Source organism: Macaca thibetana, chromosome 1 (genome assembly GCF_024542745.1).
Source record: "Macaca thibetana thibetana isolate TM-01 chromosome 1, ASM2454274v1, whole genome shotgun sequence".
Classification (NCBI taxonomy): domain Eukaryota; kingdom Metazoa; phylum Chordata; class Mammalia; order Primates; family Cercopithecidae; genus Macaca; species Macaca thibetana.
In genome coordinates this window covers 119,765,335-119,786,105 of record NC_065578.1, presented here as the reverse complement: position 1 = coordinate 119,786,105, position 20,771 = coordinate 119,765,335, and the positions used below count along the sequence as shown (strand labels likewise).

The window sequence follows — 20,771 nt, the reverse complement described above, 5'->3', positions numbered from 1 at the left end:
CCTATTCCCTTGTTCACTTCTAGAAACTCGTTCTGAGAAGTTTAGTATATGCTTTTTTATCCCACACTTTCTCTGCATATTTCAATAAGGGGATGTCTTTGAAAAACACACATTGTTCTTGGATGGGGATGTTAAAACAACTATAAAATGTGAGTTGGTTCCCCAAAACCCATTCCAGCTTCTTTACTCCATTCTGTGTACTAGCTTCTCAATTTTTCTATTCTATTCTATTTTTTCTACAGAATAGAAAAAATTTACACAAACAGTAAAGTTTGTGTAAAAAGGGGCAAGGGGAAAGAGTCAAGCCAATTTAAAATGAACAAAACACTTGAACAGTGCTTGTTCACAAAAGAGGCTTTCTTCATGTCCAAATGTCAAAAGAAAGAATTCTTAGCATCATTACTCATTCAGAAAACACAAATCTAAAATGCCATGAGACACCATTACATGCCCATCAGAATAGCCAACATTTAAGAGACAGGAGAAACCACTAGTCTGTAAGAATGCAGAGCACATATATCCCTTGTTGCTGGCAAGAGAATATGATAGTGCAACCATTCTAAAAGACTGTCTGATAGTTTCTGATAAAGTTAAAAATACGCCTGCTCCATGACCCGGCCATTCCATTCCTAGGTTTATACTCAAGAGAAATGAAGGCACAGGTCCATAAAAAGGCCCATAGTACAATATTCCTAAACTTTATTCACAACAGTCAAAAGTAGAAATATCCCAATTGTCCATCAATGGTATTGTATTCATCAATAACATCGAAAAGCTGAGATACATGCCATAAAATGGACGCATCTCAAAACCATCTTTGCATTAAAACAAAAAAAAAAACCAAAAAACAAAACAAAAAAACCCCAGCAAAGTCAGTATATTCCTTTATGTGAATTTCAAGAAGAAGCAAAAGTAATCCATGGAGACAGAAATCAGAATGGTGATTGCCTAAGTGGGGATGGGGTGAGGACTGACTGTAAAGGGGCTCTAATGACTTTTTGGGCTGGTGAAAATGATGTCCTGTAACTTGATCTGGGTGACGGTTTCTTTCATCAAAATGCACTGGGCTGTGCACTTAAGATTGGCACACTTTGGTCTGTGTGGATTATATTTCAGTCATTTACTGATAGCAAAAATAAACAAACAAATAAATAAAAACAGAAATAAAAATCGGGTGTTGGGCAATGACATTAAGTTTAGATTTTCTTGTATTATTTAGGCTTTACTTAAAATTCCCAGTTGGAGTGCGAACTCTCATGTCCTCTCACTTGTTTCTGATTTGACCTTAAAAGGCCAGACCGATGTTTGAAATATCTGAACCAGAAAAACAGTATGGCTATATCGTGTCAATAAGGCTGACTGAGAAGGAGCAGCTCACCTTTTGGGTGTTACATTTGCTCACAGAGGGAGCAAAAGCCGGGTCTTCAAGATGACTGGACCCCAGCGTGCAGGTTAGGGGTTCCTTCTATTCTCACCACTGCACAGAGCTCCGAAGGCACGGGTAAGTTCTAACCTCTCTAGTCGCAGGTAAAGAGCGCAGCCTAGGCAGAGGTTGCAGTCTAAAGGAAAGGAGGAGTGCCACGCCCCAGGAGGGATACTGCCTGGACTCGGACTTGACCCTTGGCCACGATGCAGAGTACTAACCAATATACGATCACAGGAAGCCGCCTGCTTTCTTCTTTAAATTTAATATAGGGCTGCTTCGGCCTAAGAGGCCTCATGATTTTCCTTCTTTCTTGGTGTCTCTCCATTTTTCCTCCCTTTCTCCCCACTCTGCTACAGGAGAAAAGGTGAGGTTCGTCTCTCAAGGATCCGGTCCTTCCCGCTGAACAAAGCTACTGGGAAGTTTCCTCGCCAGGGTTCCCGCCTCTACCGACTTCCTTGCTCTCCTCCTTGCAGTTCCCCCTTAGATCCACCCCATGCCCCGCTCCCGCCCTGGTGCCCCAAGCACCCACTCAAAAACAGCGCAGCTGAGCCCCTGCAGCTCCACCTGGCAGAAGGTTTACTGGAGGCCTCGCCCGTTGTCCGCCCCACGGGATGCCAGGAAATCAATCGGAATAAACGCTTTTTAAAAAGAACTTACTTCCCCTTCGTGACCAGCCTGGGCAACACGGCGAAATCCTGTCTCTATAAAAAATACAAAAATTAGCCCGTCGTGTGGCTCACGCCTGTAGTCCCAGCTCCTTGGGGGGCTAAGGCAAGAAAATCGCTCTGTCCCAGGAGGTCAAGGTTGCAGTGAGCCGTGTTTGCACCTCTGCACTCCAGCCTGGGCGACCAAATCAGACCGTCTCACAAACAGAACAAAACAAAACTTCCCCATGGAAAAACAGTTCCTGATTTCTATTTTCAGAGCTCTTCAAAGGACTAAAAACTAAAGGCGACGATGGATTAATTCAAGTCCTAGTCGTGCGCCCTGGTGAGTGCCAGACCCTGTTTCTCGCGAAGGGACCCACAAGAGACCCTCACCACCATCCCTGCCCCGGTGGAGCCCCCGTGCGGGACACAGGATCCGCAGACGGCAGCGGAAGCTCCGCAGCTGCCTCAAAAGCGACTGGCCAGGGTGGGCACAGGCTCCCTCAGTAGATGAAGGCGGCGCAAAGAGGCATCCCGGGAGTCCACCGGGCGTCCTGCTTCCCTTGGGTCCCCGAGGCGGCCGCTCGGGCTCGGGTCGCGGACCGGGGCGTTTCCGGGGGCTTCTGAAGCAGGCGAGGGGCAGGGCGGGCGAAGGCCATACGGCTGTCCTTCGTGCTCTAGAATGTCCCAACGCGCGCGTGTCCAACACCACAATTCACCGCTCTAATCTCTCCAGTTTTCCAAGGACCTGGAACTTACACAGTCATCCTGCCGGGAGGGCCCTGAAGATTGAGGGGTTGGGGAGTTTGGTGAGTGCACCCTTCCTATAGCGCCCAGAAGAAGGCACGGAACGTGTTTCTGTGGCGCAATTCGTCAGAGCCTTCTGCTGTTAACGGTAAAGGTTGGTGGTTCGAGTCGGGCCCTGGGCTTTTATTTTAACCTGTTTCTGTTGATTGGACAACCGACTCCTGATTGATCACAAGACACACGTGTCCCCACTTCCTATCCACCTTAAGTCTGAGGCTTAGCAAGGGCCACCGCACGTCATACCTGTCAAACTCAGGAATCCCATAGACCTTAGAAAGGATCTCGCTTGTGGTGTGATAAAAATCTTCCTTGCTCCCATGGCTTGGGTCAGTAAGGTAGACATTTTGTGCTTCAAGTTTTTCATGTTTAATAATAGGAGGCCTATTACAGCAGTATCCTATCCCCAGGATGTGCCTGGGTTTACTGATTGCTCTATCAGTAATGTGACCAATGGAATCAGTCATCCTCATGGTGATCCTCGCCATTGTTCGTGAAAACAGCCTTTCTTCCTCAGTTTGTGCATGATTTATTTAACCCTTTTCAAAATGTTTTTGAAGTGAGGTGCGTTTCACGGTTTTAGGATTACAAATGATGCTACAATCACCATCATTCTTGTACACATATCTTCGGTCACTCATGCAGATATTTCTATAGTGTAGAGAACAAGATGTGCCATTTTTACATTATAGAATTTATTTAATGCTTCTAATTTGAGTACATTCTGCAAATTAATCTTTCATGGGAGAGGTACCAAATCATATTCCAATTTGTTTCCCAATTCCGTCAATGTCTCTTTTGTCATTTACTTGCCGGCACAACAAACTTTCTACACATTGATGTATGATATTCCAGTCTTGGTCACCCAGACTGAAGTGCAGTGGTGCAAACATGGCTCACTGCAGCCTGGACCTCCTGAGGCAGAGCGATTTTCTTGCCTCAGCGCCCCAAGGAGTTGGGACTATAGGTGTGCACCACACGATGGGCTATTTTTTGTATTTTTTGTAGAGATGGGATTTTGCCGTGTTGCCCAGGCTGGTCACGAGGGGAGAGGCACCCTCCTGGCTTAACCGAGGGGTTATACAACAGAAGGACATGGTGGACATCACACACAGATACTCTGTGACATAGGATGAACTGCTAAACTTCTAAGATATTTTAAAGTCCTGCAACATCCGTGGTTGTTTTCTGTGATGACCAAGTCACACTGGTCAGGAGAAGATGCACCACAGTGACCTCTTGGAAAGATTTCTGTCAAATTCCCTTATACAAGGGGAGCAAAATCACAAAGGTCCCAGGCGATTTTTTCTTCTCCCCTTTCCTCTTTTCTTCATAAATCTTGGTTTTGCTTTTATTTGCCAAAACCAATCTAATGCCCATTCTCCCTCCTATACAATGGTAAATTAGCATGCAGATAGCTGTCCCTGTATTATTATTTGATAGATTTTTTTCAGGGGCTATGTCCATAACAATTAGCCTATCTGAGAAACATCACTGGAGCCAACAGAACCCTTCACCCTACAGGCATCTTGTGAAGGCCTGAACCCTCAGAGCTATTAGCTCCTGTTCCCTTGGTTCTTCTAATGAATATCATGAATAGAAATTGAGCTCTTTGGCTTTTACCCACTAAGTATGGCTATAGTACAGGTCTCTCTCTCCCTCTATGTCTTCTCTCTCTCTCTTACTGTTTCTTTCTCATTTTTGCACTATTATTTTCTGCCATCAGTGGCACCAGTGTGGGTTTCTGGTTTTGATGTTATGGAGTGAACTTCTGGTGACAATCTCTGTTAGGTGGTGGTTGACAAGGATCGATTCCCTGATTGGCAGTACGTGACAGCTAATCTAGTCTGCGAGTCTTTCTTGATTGTCCATTATCCTAAAGATTCTGGTCTTTCCTGACATTTGAGACTGCAGCAATGAGAAGTTTTTCATATTTTGTCTTTCTGATGTTTGGTAAAAGTCTTATGGACACAGTAGTTATCAATATCTGAAAGAATGGCATCTCTATAATAAGGATGATCTTAATACACAATGTGCCACACCCCATTTCATAGGACTCTTGGCTCCAGGAAAGTGCTATACCTAAATGGATCTTGGCACAGGAAGGAAACTAAATTCCTAGCATGGAGGGGCGGCTTTCTTTGATGGGCATATTCAGATTTTTCATAGCTGAAAAATATCAAATTAATCTCCTCTAAGGATTGTGTAAATTACAGTACAGGAAGGAGAAAAAAGACAATTATTACATCCCAAAGAAGCAACTGAGTCAGCAACATGAGCACTTCTGATAATTATACAAATCAAGACCTCATAATTTCCTGTAATTTAAGCAAGTCCAGCCCTTAGTAAAAATGGTAGAAAAGCAATGACCTGTAACAGTTGTCAGAATGAAAAATGGAGCCACTTATGCCAAATCCTAACAAAATTGAATCAGGAGATCACAAAGGAGGAGTGCTCACACACACGTGCCCATGACAAAAAACTATCACAAGAACTCTCTGAAAACCACAACTTTGCACAAAGGCCACCACAACCTTACCCAAAGAATCTCTCTGCAAGGACATCTGCCCAGCAACTGCCTATTCAGCCTCGGATCGATGCCGCCCTTGTGATTATTCCTTGTGACCAAGGATAATGGTTTCTAAACAACTATGTGACCTTCCTCATTTCGGCTGTGAAAGGTTCCCCTTCTCAGCCTGCCCGGATGCGCCTATGGGTCCTCATACCGTAGTGCAGTGCGTGGATCCCGAATTGAAATCCTCTGTTTATTCCCAAACATTCATTTCTTTGGAGAACCACCCTCTCTTGGTTGTTATTTTAGGTTGGCAACTTCATCCTCTGGAAAAGAGAATAACCTGTTAGACTTAAAATTGTATCACAGAATTACTGAGATTTTTGGCAGTGAGGGCTCTCCAGGTATCTAAGGGTACCTAATGATTCCTTTTGTTTCCCTCACTGATAAGCATCACTGATAGAGACCACTGCCTCTGTTTCCACTTTAAAGGATGTTACTTATGACATGCTTTAGAATGCCCGGTACTTTAATGGATTTTTTTCATGTATAAATACACAGTATTTTCTAACTTTGTCTTCCTCTGAATAGTATAGACAAATTAAGTATCTGATCAATATAAAGGAGGTACTGCCCCCATAGTCTTATTATTATTATATGATTATTATTAATTTTCAGAGACAGAGTCGCTATTCCTCACCCAGGCTGGAGTGCAATGGCATGATCCAGCTCACTGCTGCCTTGAATCCCTGGGCTCAAGTGCTCCTCCTGCTCCAGCCTCCTGAGTAGCTGGGACTGCAGGCACATGCCACCACGCCTGCCTAATGTTTTTATTTTTCATAGTTACAGGGACTCACCGTGTTGCCCAGGCTGGCCCAATTAGCTTAAGAACAGTAATAATCATGTGTTTAAATTTACAATAAGAAAACTAAGACTTTTTATGAAAAAAACTCACATTTTTCTACATATGCTTTAAATGTGATGTTTCTCTGAGGGAAAAATCCTGCTGCTGAGTTTCCCAAGAGGAAAAACAAGCTGCAGATCAGCGTAGACAGAGACCAGGTTGGGGTGATCCGCCCCTCTGCGGCCTGCCAGGGGCAGAGGGAAATTAATCCTCAGAGAGACAGAACATGACTCAGTCCTTTCATAATTTTTCACACAAAGACCCATCATTCAATCACAATATTCTAGGCATATAAAGTAGCAGAGGCAAGAGAAAACAAACCCAAAACAGGAAACAATAAGTTTCTCACAGATGACGGATATATCGAGGTTATCAGATAGTAACATTAAAATATGATTTAGATGTTCAAAAAAATGGAAGAGATGGTAAAATTTTTCACCGGAAAATAATAATCTATTTTGAAATAAAATGGAAATCATAGAAATAAAATATGGTCATGGTAGAAATAACATAGAGATATAATAAATACTTATAATTGGAGAGAAAATCTATTAAAGTTAGTAATAAAATGCAATAGTTATTATTTTAAAAAGTCAATAGATTGGTGTAATGGCAGTTTGGATCCGTGTGAAGAGGGATTACTAGCCTGATAAGTAACCGGAGACTTTCTAGACAAGCATAGAGAGCTAGCAGGAAGGAAAACTAAGAAACGAGTGCATATGTATATATGAGAATATATATATGTGAGTTATGTCATAAACGCTTAACATAATACGTCACTAAAGTCCTGGAAGCTGGAGGAGACAGAAAATGGGACAGAAGCAATACTGAAAGGAAGTAGTTCTTACCTATGGACAATTATGAGAAACAAACCCAACGAGGCATCAAGCCACATGTGCAAGAGGAGCTATGAACTCCAAGCAGCATAAGGACAAACAAAGCACACCCAGGCATGTCATCAGGACACTGCTGAATGCCCAAGGCACATGGGAAAACCAGAGCAGCGCCCAGAGGGGAAATTCCTATTGTGTCCAAAGGTCAGGTGCTAAATTCACAGCAGTGAAAAAGTAAGACACCACAGAGTTCTAAAATACTATCATTTTCAACTGACTGCTGGCCCCTAACCCAAGACTACAGATCTTTCAAGTGGAGGTGAAGTGCAGATCTTTCTGGAGAAGCAGCACATGCTAACTAAGGGAAACGCAAAAATGTGAAATGATCCCCGGGGAATGTGGAAAGAGAATGAAGGAACGCAGAGCAATGCGTAGGTTAAATGCGTCGCTCAGTCAAATAGTACATTTTACTAATCCAACTATCATAGTGATATCCATGTGACTTAAAATATATGTTGCCATAAAATTAATGACAGTAACTTGAAAATCACAAGGAAGGTAAATGGAATTAAGATGTTCCAACTTCTAGCATTGTGTAGGAAGAGTAAAAAGTTCTAATTTACTCCAAACTTTATTGTACAGATTTTACAGTACGTATAAAAGTAAAAAATATATCTCAGGGTAAAATCAATACTAAAAGAAGTATTCATTTTAAGATTTCAGCAGTTTAAAAATAATTAACATTATTTTTATATTAAAAATGTAAATGTAAAAAGTGTACCGTGAAATTTAATAAATGTATAGACCATTTTAAGTATCAACCAGACCAAGCTATAGTACATTTCCATCAACCCAGGAAGTTTTCCATCAAAATATCTCAAAGAGGGAACCACTGTTGAGTCCTGATGCTTCCTGTAAATGGAATTACACAGGAATATCAGACAGGTACATTAAAATAAATTTGTTTTTGACATTCAAAAGATATTTTATAGACATCTTTTGCTAAGCATGGTGTTTGGAGGGTTTTACCCATGTTACTGTGTTTTTTCATGTTTTCCCTGCTTTTTAAAAAAATTTTTGTTTTGCTCGTTTTTGTTTGCTGTGCATGAGGTCATTTTATGACTATGTAACAGTAGATATTAAATTTTTCTGTTGATGAGGACTTGTGTTGTACCCAGTTTTTCCCTAGTATAAAAATAAGGTTTCTATGAGCATTTCTTGTAGAAGTCTTGTTGGATGTATGTGTTCATTTTTCATGGGTAATGAATGAAAGTCAATTTGCTTTCCTATAGGGTAGACTTAACTCTGTAAGAAACTGCCAAATATTAGAAAAGGTGTTGTGCTAAATTGCAGTCCAACCAATGTCACACAGCAATATCATACACACTCTGAATGAGGAAGAAGGAGAGGCAATGACTTTCAAAATCAGGTTTTCTATGTTTCCCTTCATTTTCTTGCAAGCATTTAATGACATTTTTGAAGGTGGCTATGGGGACACCAAGTGTCATCACCAGCCTTTTCAAGTCTTGCCACAGAGCCATGGAGAGATACCCCAGGGAAGCCCAGCCAAGTGTCAGGCTTATAAACACCAGGCGGGAATAGATGCCTATGAAATGAGAAGGGTCAAGTGACCCTCCTGTCATGTCTGTGCCTCTCTTTGTAGTTGCCTTGACACCAAAAATGATCACTCCACTTATTTTGCCAAAGATAAAGCCAGACATTAGTTAAAGCACAGAGGCCGGGCGCGGTGGCTCAAGGGCCGGGCGCGGTGGCTCAAGCCTGTAATCCCAGCACTTTGGGAGGCCGAGACGGGCGGATCACTAGGTCAGGAGATCGAGACCATCCTGGCGAACACGGTGAAACCCCGTCTCTACTAAAAAAATACAAAAAACTAGCCGGGCGAGGTGGCGGGCGCCTGTAGTCCCAGCTACACAGGAGGCTGAGGCAGGAGAATGGCGTAAACCCGGGAGGCGGAGCTTGCAGTGAGCTGAGATCCGGCCACTGCGCTCCAGCCCCGGCGACAGAGCGAGACTCCGTCTCAAAAAAAAAAAAAATAAAATAAAATAAAGCACAGAAAACGGATTTTATTCACTAACTACTGACAGTAGAGAACCTGGCTGAGCTGTGTTCCCATTTGTGCAGAGGTGATGGCATTATAGGGGGAGAGGGAGGAGAGAGAGAGGGCAGGGGGCAAGGCACAAGTGAAACATTACAAAAGGTTGCTCAGTGTAAACTTCTGCCTCATCAGGCCAGCTGTGTCTGCCAGCTGGCAATATTAGAAGATAGGATTCTAACCTCCCACAGAGACTGGAAGACAGAGGCTCAGTCCTTCCTGAGAACTACAGCTCAAAGGAGTAAGACTTTCAGATCCTAGGGAAAGACACACTGGAGTCCCTAGGAGATACACACACATCTCAAAGGGATGCAGGAAGGATTCCCTTCTTAGTAAGTGCCATAAGAAAGGGAGATCCCGAATCTACCATCATCAGCAGGTATTGGCTAGAACTAAAGTAAGGTCCCCTGGCAGCCTCAAGCTTTCTGGGGTAGGCATTGTCACGGGAGCCTACAGTCATCCTCCAGACAAAGCCTTATGTCCGAGAAGCCATGATAGTCTGGTCATCTCTTAGCCCAGAGATTTAGACTGAGTCCTTGTGTGCTGAGTTTGGTTCTTCTCACTTTCCATCCCCCCATTACATGGCTTAGATTTTAGTTGACTCTGTTAGATGCAGAAGGCCACGGGCCATTTTCAGTGGCTTTCAGGCAGCCCAGGCATATCTATTGAGACTTGAATGAAAATAAAGAAAACCATGAGATTGAGAGTGGGCCCCACAATAGGTATCCATTACCCATATTCAAGGAGATGGACACGAATATTTCCAGGCTTTATCAAAATGGAAAGTGGCTTATGGAGTCAGGATGAAACTCAAACTTATATTAGCACTTCATATAGCTTATTGATATATTTTTTACATAAAAGCCATGACAAAAATGACAATCCACAAGTGGCAATGGTATGTAAGAGTTGGGGAGAGACTCCATAAGGTCAAAATTAACCTCACTTTATTTATTTATTTTTATTTTTTTGAAATGGAGTTTCACTCCTGTTGCCCAGGCTGGAGTGCAATGGTGGGATCTTGGCTCACTGCAACCTCCACCTCCCGGTTCAAGCAATTCTCCTGCCTCAACCTCCCGAGTAGCTGGGATTACAGGTGCGCACCACCATGCCCAACTAATTTTTTGTATTTTTGGTAGAAATGGGGTTTCACCATGTTATCCAGGCTGGTCTCAAACTACTGAGCTCAGGTGATCTGCCCACCTCGGCCTCCCAAAGTGTAGGTTTACAGGGGTGAGCCACCGTGCCTGGGCAACCTTACTTTCAATGAAACTCTCACATGTTGCTACTATAAGAGAAAGGAAGACAATGTTATGCTGGAATACATTAATTGTCGTGGGATAAACAGGCAGGACATGATGCTAAATTTATTAGTCACTTTTATTGAGAGTATTTGTGAAGATTAATTTTTCTGTCAGTTTGAATGGTCCATGGGGTACCCAGATATTTGGTTAAACAATATTTCTCACTGTGTTTCTGAGAGTGTTTCTGGATGAGATTGACATTTGAATTGGTAAACTGCGTAAAGCGGATTGCTCTCCCCAGTGTGAGTGGGCCTCATCCAACCCACAGAAGGCTTGAATAGAATGAAAGGCTAGAAAGAAGTCTTTCTGCTCCACTGTCTTTGAGCCGGGACATCAGTCTTCTGCCTTGGGCCTCCGACTTGGTAGAGAACTACATTAGACTCTCCTGGGTCTAGAGCTTACTCAGTGTAGACCTTGGACTTCTCTGCTTCCATAATCACATGAGCCAATGTAAACCCCCTCTCTCTCTCTCTCTCTCTCTCTGTGTGTGTGTGTGTGTGTGTGTGTGTGTGTGTGTGTATCCTGCTTGTTTTCTTTCTCTGGAGAACTCAGACTAATGTAGTAATATGTGCCACTCGCCAGTCTTTGTCTCTATGCTTTTAAAAGGTATAAAATAAATAAGTAAACAAAACCCTGGAGGGTTCTCAAAGAAGAACAGCAAAGGAAGTGAATTCTGACAGGTTTTGCACTGAGGACATTCAGGTGTGAGGAAAACATGAAAACCACTATGCTAGGGAAAGCAAATGCTATTGAGAATGTCTCACAAACACAACTTACATGTCAGGAGGTAGGGTTGGCCCTCAGGGTGGGCACATTTTACTTTAATTGCACTTTCAGTGGAACTTAAGATGAATCTAGGACTTTCATGATGGATGTATCTATATCTGTGTGTGTGTATACATACACATAGAGAGAGTGTGTGTGTATATATATTACATATAGTTATGTATATTATATTATATATAGTATATATATTATATACACACACACACACAGAGAGAGAGAGAGAGAGAGAGAGAGAGAGAGAGAGAGAGTCTTGCCATCTTATCCAGGCTGGTCTCTAACTCTGGGCCTCAATCGATCGTCCCACCTCCCCCACCCAAAGTGCTCAGATTACAGGCATGACCCACCTCACCCAGCCCATTTTCATATTTTTAATTTAGTTCAACTATTGTGGAAGACAGTGTGGCAATTTCTCAAGGATCTAGAATCAGAAATACCATTTGACCCAGCAATCCCATTACTGGGTGTATACCCAAAGGATTATAAATCATTCTACTATAAAGACACATGCACACATGCACTATTCACAATAGCAAAGACTTGGAACCAACCCAAAGGCCCATCAATGATAGACTGGATAAAGAAAACGTGGCACATATACAGCATGGAATACTATGCAGCCAGAAAAAAGAAAGAATTCATGTCCTTCGAAGGGACATGGATGAAGCTGGAAACCATCATTCTCAGCAAACTAACAGGAATAAAAAACCAAACACTGCAGGTTGTCACTCATAAGTGGAAGTTGAAAAATCAGAACACATGGACACATGGAGGGGAACATCACACACTGGGGCCTGTAGCGGGGTGGGGGGCAAAGGGAAGGATAGCATTAGGAGAAATACCTAATGTAGATGACGGGTTGATGGGTGCAGCAAACCACCATGGCATGTGTATACCTATGTAACAAACCTGGACGTTCTGCACATGTATCCCAGAACTTAAAGTATAATAAAAGTTTTTAAAATTTAAATACACATTCCAAAAATTATATAGCAAGTACAGGAAGCCTCCTTTATGCCAGTTTTACAAAAACAGAAAAGATGATATGACAAGGCATCAAAGTGGCAACATATTAAAGTAGTGAGAGAGAGAAAAAAAGTTATTCTGGAATTCTAAGGCACAATGAAAAATCTTCCAAAAATGTGACTGAAATAAGGACATTTAAAGACATACAAAAAATGAGGCCAGGTGCGGTGGCTCATGCGTGTATCCCAGCACTTTGGGAAGCCGAGGCGGGCTGATCACTTGAGGTCAGGGAGTTGGAGACCAGCCTGGCCAACATGGCAAAACTTTGTCTCTACTAAAAATACAAAAATTAGCCAGGCGTGGTGGCACATGCCTGTAATCCCAGCTACTCGGGAGGCTGAGGCATGAGAATCACTTGTATCCAGGAGATGGAAGTTGCAGTGAGCCCAGATCATGCCACTGTACTCCAGCCTGGATGACAGAGTGAGACTCCATCTTAAAAAAATACAAATAAAAATAAAGACATACAAATAAATGAAAGCATTCACCGACCCACACTACAACAAACGTTAAAGGAGTACTCCAGGCCTAAGGATAAGGATATCAGACAGAAATCTGAACCTACACAAAGAAATGGAGATGCCTGGAAATCGCTATGTATGTACTTAGATGTTGGGGTTTAGAACACGTCTAAAATCAAAATACATGACAACACTAGCATAAAGGCCAGAAGAGGAGGTATAATGTCACTTGAGGGCAAACTGGTAAATATGTATTCTAGAAACCTTAAAGCTATCACTGATATAATAAAATAAAGAATTATAGCTAATAAGCCAAAAAAGGAAAGAAAATGGAATGATATAAAAAACCATGTAATCACTATGCTGGAACAACTGCTCTCCAGGCCTCTACCCTATAAAATACACCAGTGGCCAATGAGAAATGTACAACAATGACGACCGCAGCATTGTTTGTAATCATAAAGTAATGGAAACAACATAATTTCAAAGATACATGAAAAGGGTTTTATTTATTAAACAAACACAACAATTGAACAAACAAACAATGGAAGCAAGTCCTTTTGCCAAAAGGAACACAGAGGGTCATGATAATGCTACTGCTCCAAGGATTTCAGGGGTCCCAGACGCCTAGTTTTCAGTCTAATTTTTCTGGAAGATTTTATTCTTGGGGAGCTACAGATTCTCTCGTTTCGGGCTCCTTCAGGTTCCATCTCCATTTTCCCCTCAATTCCTCCCCATTCTGCTACAAAAAAAAAAAGCAATTCTCACCTCCGGAAGATCCCGCCTGTGCTTCCCCACGAGCCTTTCAGGAGATCTGCATGTCTGTTCCACCGCTCCCCGGCTTCTTTCCCTGCTTTTGCTTTTCCTTTCCCCCGCTCCCGCCCTCCCGCCCCACCACCCACCGCCGCCCGACCACCGCCCAGCTAAGATTCTCTATTTATTCTCCACCGCGTAGAAGGTGCACTGGAGGCCCCGCCCGTTGCCCGCCCCGCAAGGTACCGAGAAATCAACCTGAATAAACGCTTTGTAAAAAGAACTTCCCCATGGAAAAATCTCTCATGATTTCCATTCTCAAGCCTCTTCAAAGGACTAAAAGATAAAGGCGACGATGGAGTCATTCAACAAGTCCTAATCATGCGCCCTGGTGAGTGCCAGACCCTGCTCCCCGCGAGGGGGATCCACGAGCCACCCTCACCCCCATCCCTGCCCTGGTGGAGCCCCCGTGCGGAACACAGGATCCGAAGATGGCAGCGGCAGCTCCGCAGCGGCCCCGAAAGCGACTGGGCCGGGTGGGCACAGGCTCCCTCACTGGGTGAGGGCGGTGCAGAGAACCGGAAGAGCCATTCCAGGAGCCCACTGGGCGTTCAGCTTGCCTTGGGGCCCCCAGGCTGCTCGGGCCCGGGTCGCGGACCTGGGAGTTTCCGGGGGCTTCTGAAGCAGGCGAAGGGCAGGGCGGGCGAAAGCCATTCGGCTGTCCTTCTGGCTCCAGAATGTCCCGCGCAGGTGTCCAGCGTGACCAGCGCGATTCACCGCTCTAATCGCTCGGGTTTTCCAAGGCCTTGCTCTATCGTCCTGCCAGGCGGGCCCTGAGGCTGGAAGGGATAGGGGCAGTTTGTTAAAGGTGTCCTTCCCATAATGCACAGTAGAATAAGCAGTTCCTGTCTCTGTGGCGCAATCGGATAGCGCGTTCGGCTGTTAACCGAAAGGTTGGTGGTTCGAGCCCACCCAGGGACGCTTGCTCCAGCTTTTAAAGCATTCGTGTATTATCGATCACTAGAGAATCTCCCCCGTTCGTGTATTATCGATCACTAGAGAATCTCCCCCGTTCGTGTATTATCCATCACTAGAGAATCTGCCCTTTTTCTTCCCGTAGTCCTAAATCCTAAAGGTTGGTGGTTCCAGGCCAGCCGGGGATGCCCACTGCAGGGAGGGTTTTATCTTCCCAGGATTCTAGGCACAGTTAAGAGAGATCCCTGTCAAGGGCCACTCCCCGGACCCCCCACATCCCCGCCTCACAGATCCATTCAGACAGAGCATCTCCTGAAATGTCATGCTGTCTTGTGCCTGTGTATAAGAAACAGAGACCAAACGAGTCACTTTTGGTGCCAATAAAATCCTCATGCTGCCCCTTATAGGCTTTGATGGGTTATATGCCAGCCTCAATTTTTTCATTTTTAATAGGAGGCCTAGAGAGATGTCCTATCCCCTGGATGTGCTGGATTTACTGATTGCTCTATCAATGATATGGATAGAAAGTGGAATCATTCATCATCATAATAATCCTCTCCATCATTTTTGAAAACAGCATTTCTTATCTGTCAGTTTGTGCATGATTTATTTAACCCTTTCCAAAATGTGTTTGAAATGAAGTTGGCTTCATGGTTTTAGGATTTCAGAGAATCCTGAAATCGTCATTCTTGCACCACACATACCTTTGGCCACTGATAGTTCTATAGTAGCGTAGAGAACTGGATGTGCCACTGCTATATTACAGGCTTTTTAATGTTTACTTTTAGTTTTTGTGACAGGGTCTCATTCTGTCTCTCAGGCTGGAGTGCAGTGGCCCGATCGCGTCTCACTGTAGCCTTGACTTCTCAGGCTCAAGCGATCCTCCCATCTCTCAGCCTTCCCAGTAGCTGGCACTACAGGCGTGGGCCATTATGCCCTGCTAATTTTCATATGTTTTGTAGAGAAGGGGTTTCACCATGTTGCGCAGGCTGGTCTCCAAACTCCTGGGCTCAAGCAGCTCCGCGGCCTTGCAAAGTGCCAGGATTTACAGGCACGAGCAACTGCAACAGGTCTTATGTAATGCCTCTAACTTCAGCACTTTCAGCAAATTTATCTTCTGCGGGAGAGATACCAATTCATATTCCAATTTACTTCTCAACTCTAATACTGTCCCTTTCTTCATTACTCGCTGGCACAACAAACTTTCTCCCCCTTCCCCCACATTTCTTAGACTAGGTCTCACTCTGTCACCCAGGATGGAGGACAGTGGTGTGATGTCAGTTCACTGCAGCCTCCACCCCCTGGGCTCTAGTGATCCTTCCACCTCAGCCGCCAGAGTAGCTGGATCTACAGACATGCACCACCACATTCAGCTTTTTTTTTTTTTTTGTGGAGATAGGGCCTTGCTATGTTGCCCAGGTTGGTTTCCAATCCCGGAGCTCAAGAGATCTATTTGCCTCAGCCTCCCACAGTGCTGGGATTTCAGGTGTGAGCCACTGTGTTGGCCATGAGCCCATGATATTCTAATAAGGGGACAGGTGCCTTCCTGGCTTAACTAAGGGGAGGGTACAACAGAAGGACATGGTGGACATTACACATAGATATTCTGTTGCATATGATGGACAGCGAAACTTCTAAGATATTTTCTTTTCTTTTCTTTTTTGAGTCAAGGTCTTTCTCTGTTGCCCAGGCTGCAGTGCAGTGGCACAATCACAGTTCACTGCAGCCTGAACCTCCTGGGCTCCTGCGATCCTCCCACCTTAGCCTTCCAAGTAGCTGAGACTACAGGTATGCACCATCATATGTGGCTATTAAGAAAAATAATAATTCTGTAGAAATGTGGTCTCACTAAATTGCCTAGGCTGGTTTCCAACTCCTGAACTCAAGTGATCATCCTGCTTTGGCCTCCCAAAGTGCTGTGCTGAGATTACTGGCATGAGCCACCATGGTCGGCCCTGTTTCCTTTTCAAATTTATTTATTTTGAGTCAATATTTTATTTTCTCTGGAAAGATAAAGGGAACAAGGTTTTTCCAGAAACAGGCGTATGGTATGGGCCCAATGATACTCTGATCCACCCCTTAGGCTTCAATTACCCTTTTTAAAGTAGTTCATAAGCTGACTTGTTGGAATTCAGACAAAATGACAGCATGGGGAAAGCAGTGTATTGAAAACCATTGCCTACGATTGTGCAAAAGGTTTATTCTTGCTGTACCGTCTGTTCTGGCCCAAACGTAATCCTGGACAACCCCTTCATGTGTCACAGGGACATTGTACCTTTAGGACCCTTTGAGACATGGCAGTTAGACTTTATCCAGCTGTCTCCATCTCAGGGTCACAGATACCTTCTGGTGGTAATTTATTTGTGCTCTCACTGGGGTGAAGCATTTCCATGCCGATGAGACATAGCCCAAGCAGCAGGTAGGCTGTGATGAGAAAAAATCATTCCTCATGGGGAGTGCCATCTGATCTCCATAGCAACCGAGGAACACACTGTATCAGGCAGGTAGTTGGATCCATTTGTAACGTTTGGCCTACGTCCCAACATTTCCATTGTGCTTATCACCCCTAATCCTCTGGACTAGTACAACCCAATAATGATACAATAAAAACCCAATCGACAAAACTAACAGAAGTTTTTAACCTTCCCTGGCCAAAGATCCCCCACTGTTTCTGAAAAACTTTCACTTTCTCCCTTCGAAATTAGAACAGGAAGACCCATGTAGTGGTTAGATGAAGGGGCTTATGAACCTGTACTGTACTTCTTAAAGGTAACATTCTCCATCATTGCTAAGGTCTCACAAGACTTCTTACCAAGAGCTCTGAATTAATACAGGATGCCTTTCATAATGAGCTGCTGGGAGATGAAAATATCAAAAATTGTGGCCTATAATCTGGAGATGTTGTTTACTGGAAACATCAAATAAAATATTCCCTCCAAGCCCACTGGAGGGCACCAAATAGATATTATTAATATTAATGTTTTCCTTCCTTTCTTTCCTTCCTTCCTTCCTTCCTTCCTTCCTTCCTTCCTTCCTTCCTTCCTTCCTTCCTTCCTTCCTTCCTTCCATCCTTCCTTCCTTCCTTCCTTTCTTCCCTCCCTCCCTCCCTCTCTTTCTCTCTTTCTCTCTTTCTTTCTTTCTTATCTTTCTTTTTGAGATGGGGTCTCCCTCTGTTGCCCAGGCCTGAATGCAGTGGCGCAATTATGACTCACTGTAGCCTGTCACTCCTGGGGTCAAGCCATCTTCCTTCCTGAGTCTCCCAAGTAGCTGGGACCAGAGGTGTGGGCCACGGCACCTGGCTCACATCAGGTATTATTGCCCAATCTCTGTGGCAGTAAACATAAGGGCGTTGACACACAGATTCATGTTTCTCGTATCTAAAAGGCAGCTCTCCAGAGTGGACATCTGTCAGTGGAGGTTTTCACTTAAAGGTGACCTGCAATATCCCTGACCAAGATGTCAAGTAGCTGACATCTGTTGTAGCCCACTTCCACCCAAGATACTGGGCTGTATAACCAGTTATTCACAATTCCAGTGCTTACTGCAACTGAAAGGGTTGGTCTCTTTTTCTGTTGGCTGGAATATTTATACCGTTAGGGCTCCTTTAAGTTGTAGGGGTCCTCTCTTGGTGGTTTTGGTGAAATCACCCTATATGCATATTCTCTAAAGATATGACACACTAGTCCTATTGCGTGTATGTGTATGTATATATACCTACACACATAGCAAAATGCCTGTGATCAGATTGTTGTTTTACTGTCCCTAATTAATTTGATTACAGCAGGGAGGGATAATTTTCTGATCAGAATCTCACAAACCATTGCCACTGTGGGAAATTTGACAAGGTGCTGGGTTTGCCACCTTAAACCACCAACCACTTTTGGCCATAATGACACATTGGTACATCCTGTGCTAAATTTCACCAGTATTTCCCCTGATTGCACTCATGATGCAACTCGGGATCACATCAAGCAAAACCTGTTTATCAAATCTGTCTGACTCTTCCTAACCTTCCGGCCCCATGTCTCAGTTTAAACCATCATAACTGTACTGTCAGAATAACTGCCTGTAATCCCAGCACTTTGGGAGGTCAAGGCAGGAGGATCACTTGAGCCCGGAAGTTTGAGACTAGCTTCCTGGGCAAAATGGTGAAACAATGTCTCTACAAAATATACATAAATTAGCCGGGCATGGTGGCACCCAACTGTAGTCCCAGTTACTCAGGAGTATGAGGTGAGAGGATGACTAGAGCCCAAGAGTTCGAGCCTGCAGTGAATCCTGATGACACCACTGCACTCCAGACTGGGCAAAAGAGTGAGACCGTGTCTCAGAAAGTAAATAAATAAGCTGGGTGTGGTGGTGTGTGCCTGTAACTCCAGCACTTGGGAAGCTGAGGTAGAATGATTCATTGAGACCTGAAGGTCAACAGGTCAAGACTGTACTGGGCTGTGATGTTGCCATAGCACTCCAGCCTGGGCAACAGTGAGACCCCGGCTGCAAGAAAGAAAGAAAAAAAAAATCGGAGACATCAACCAAACAAAAAATTGCTTCCTCACTCTGAAATGTCAGTGGTGAACACCATGATGCTATTGGAAAGCTAAGACAAAAACACTCCCTCCCTCTATCAGGATGCAACCTGCCCTCTTGCTCTAACATGTGTGACCCATGGTTTAAATGCTGAAAGCTGATGTAGCCAAATTATACTACACTTACCTGTTCTGCACCAGCATTTATTTTGTCTCTGGAGGAGATCACCATCCATGGCCCTTAAATATCTAAAGGCATGGAATGATGAAGTGCAATGTCTTTTAGGATATTTGGTCATGCCTATACAAATATACCTCTGAAGAAACCCAACATTGGATGAGTGGGGAGGCCGAGGCAGGTGGATCACCTGAGGTCAGGGGTATGAGACCAGCCTGGCCTACATTGTGAAACCCTGTCTCTACTAAAAATGCAAAAATGAGCTGGGTATGGTGGTGTTCACACGTACTCCCAGCTACTCAGGAGGCTGAGGTAGGAGAATCACTTGAACCTGGGAGGCAGAGGTTGCAGTGAGCCAAGGTCATGCTGCTGCACTTCAACTTAGGAGACAGAGAGGCTCCATCTCAAAAAAAAAAAATAAATTGGAAGAGTATCCTCAAACTTTTCACTAGGCATGTCCACTGCCTGGCCATTAAGAAGATAGCTCCAAACATTTTTGGGGGAGCACAGACCTTTTACTTTGATGGGATGTTGCCTCCCATGGTTAGAAATCCTTCTTTTACCTTAGGTAACATTGCTGATAAAAATTGAACATGGTGGTTCTGGCCTATAATCCTAGTGATTCAGAGGCTGAGGTGGAAGGATCACTTAAACCCAGGAGTTCCAGGCTGCAGTGAGCTATGATGGTGACACTACACTCCAGCCTGGGTGACAGAGCCACTCCTTCTCTCTGAAAGAAAAATAAAGAGTCCAGGCTTGGTGGCCTATGCTTGTAATCCCAGCACTTTGAGAGGCTCGGGTGGGAGGATTGCTTGAGCTCAGGAATCTGGGACCATCCTGAGCAAGATAGCGAGACCCTGTCTTTCAGCAAACAAACAAAACAAACAAACAAACAAAAACAAAATTAGCCAGGCATAGTGGTGCATGTCTGTAGTCCCAGCTACTCGGGAAGCTGAGGTGGGAGGATTGCTTGAGCGAGGGAAGTGGAGGCTGGATTGAGCCAAGACTGCACCGCTGCACTCTAGCCTAGGCAACACAGCAAGACTGTCTTTAAAAAAAAAAAAAAAAGAAAGACAAAAGAAAGAAACAAATATTGCCGATGAAACTGTAGCCTCTTTCACAGCTCAACACAAAGCTATTTATTCACTGGCTAAGGTTGTACTGGACAATCGCATCACTTTAGATGATACATATTTTCAAAGACAATCTTATCTTTATTTAAAAATGGGTGGAACCTGGGCGCGGTGGCTCATGCCTGTAATCCCAGCACTTTGGGAGGCCAAGGCGAGTGGGTCACCTGAGGTCAGGAGTCCGAGATCAGCCTGGTCAACACCTCTGAGTTCATCTCCGACCTGACCAATCAGAACTACCAACTCACTGGCCCCCAATCACCAAACTATCCTTAAAAACTCTGGTCCCAGAATGCTCAGGAAGACTGATTTGAGTAATGATAAAACTCTGGTCTCCCACACAGCCGGCTCTGGGTAAATGACTTTCTTTATTGCAATTCCCCTGTCTAGATAAAT

General features: G+C 44.1%; 1 protein-coding gene, 1 non-coding gene and 1 pseudogene across 17 annotated transcripts in view; 2 read left to right on the top strand and 1 right to left on the bottom strand.

Annotated features, from left to right (window-relative positions):
• LOC126931165 (myomegalin) overlaps window positions 1-20,771 on the bottom strand; it is a 382,023-nt gene that overhangs the window by 22,495 nt on the left and 338,757 nt on the right. The gene's annotated exons all lie outside the window — the stretch shown is intronic.
• Window positions 1-20,771, top strand: part of LOC126931509 (neuroblastoma breakpoint family member 3-like) — an 833,099-nt pseudogene that overhangs the window by 723,731 nt on the left and 88,597 nt on the right. The gene's annotated exons all lie outside the window — the stretch shown is intronic.
• On the top strand, window positions 14,474-14,547 carry TRNAN-GUU (transfer RNA asparagine (anticodon GUU)). The gene has a single exon. It is a non-coding gene; the product is annotated as a tRNA-Asn (tRNA).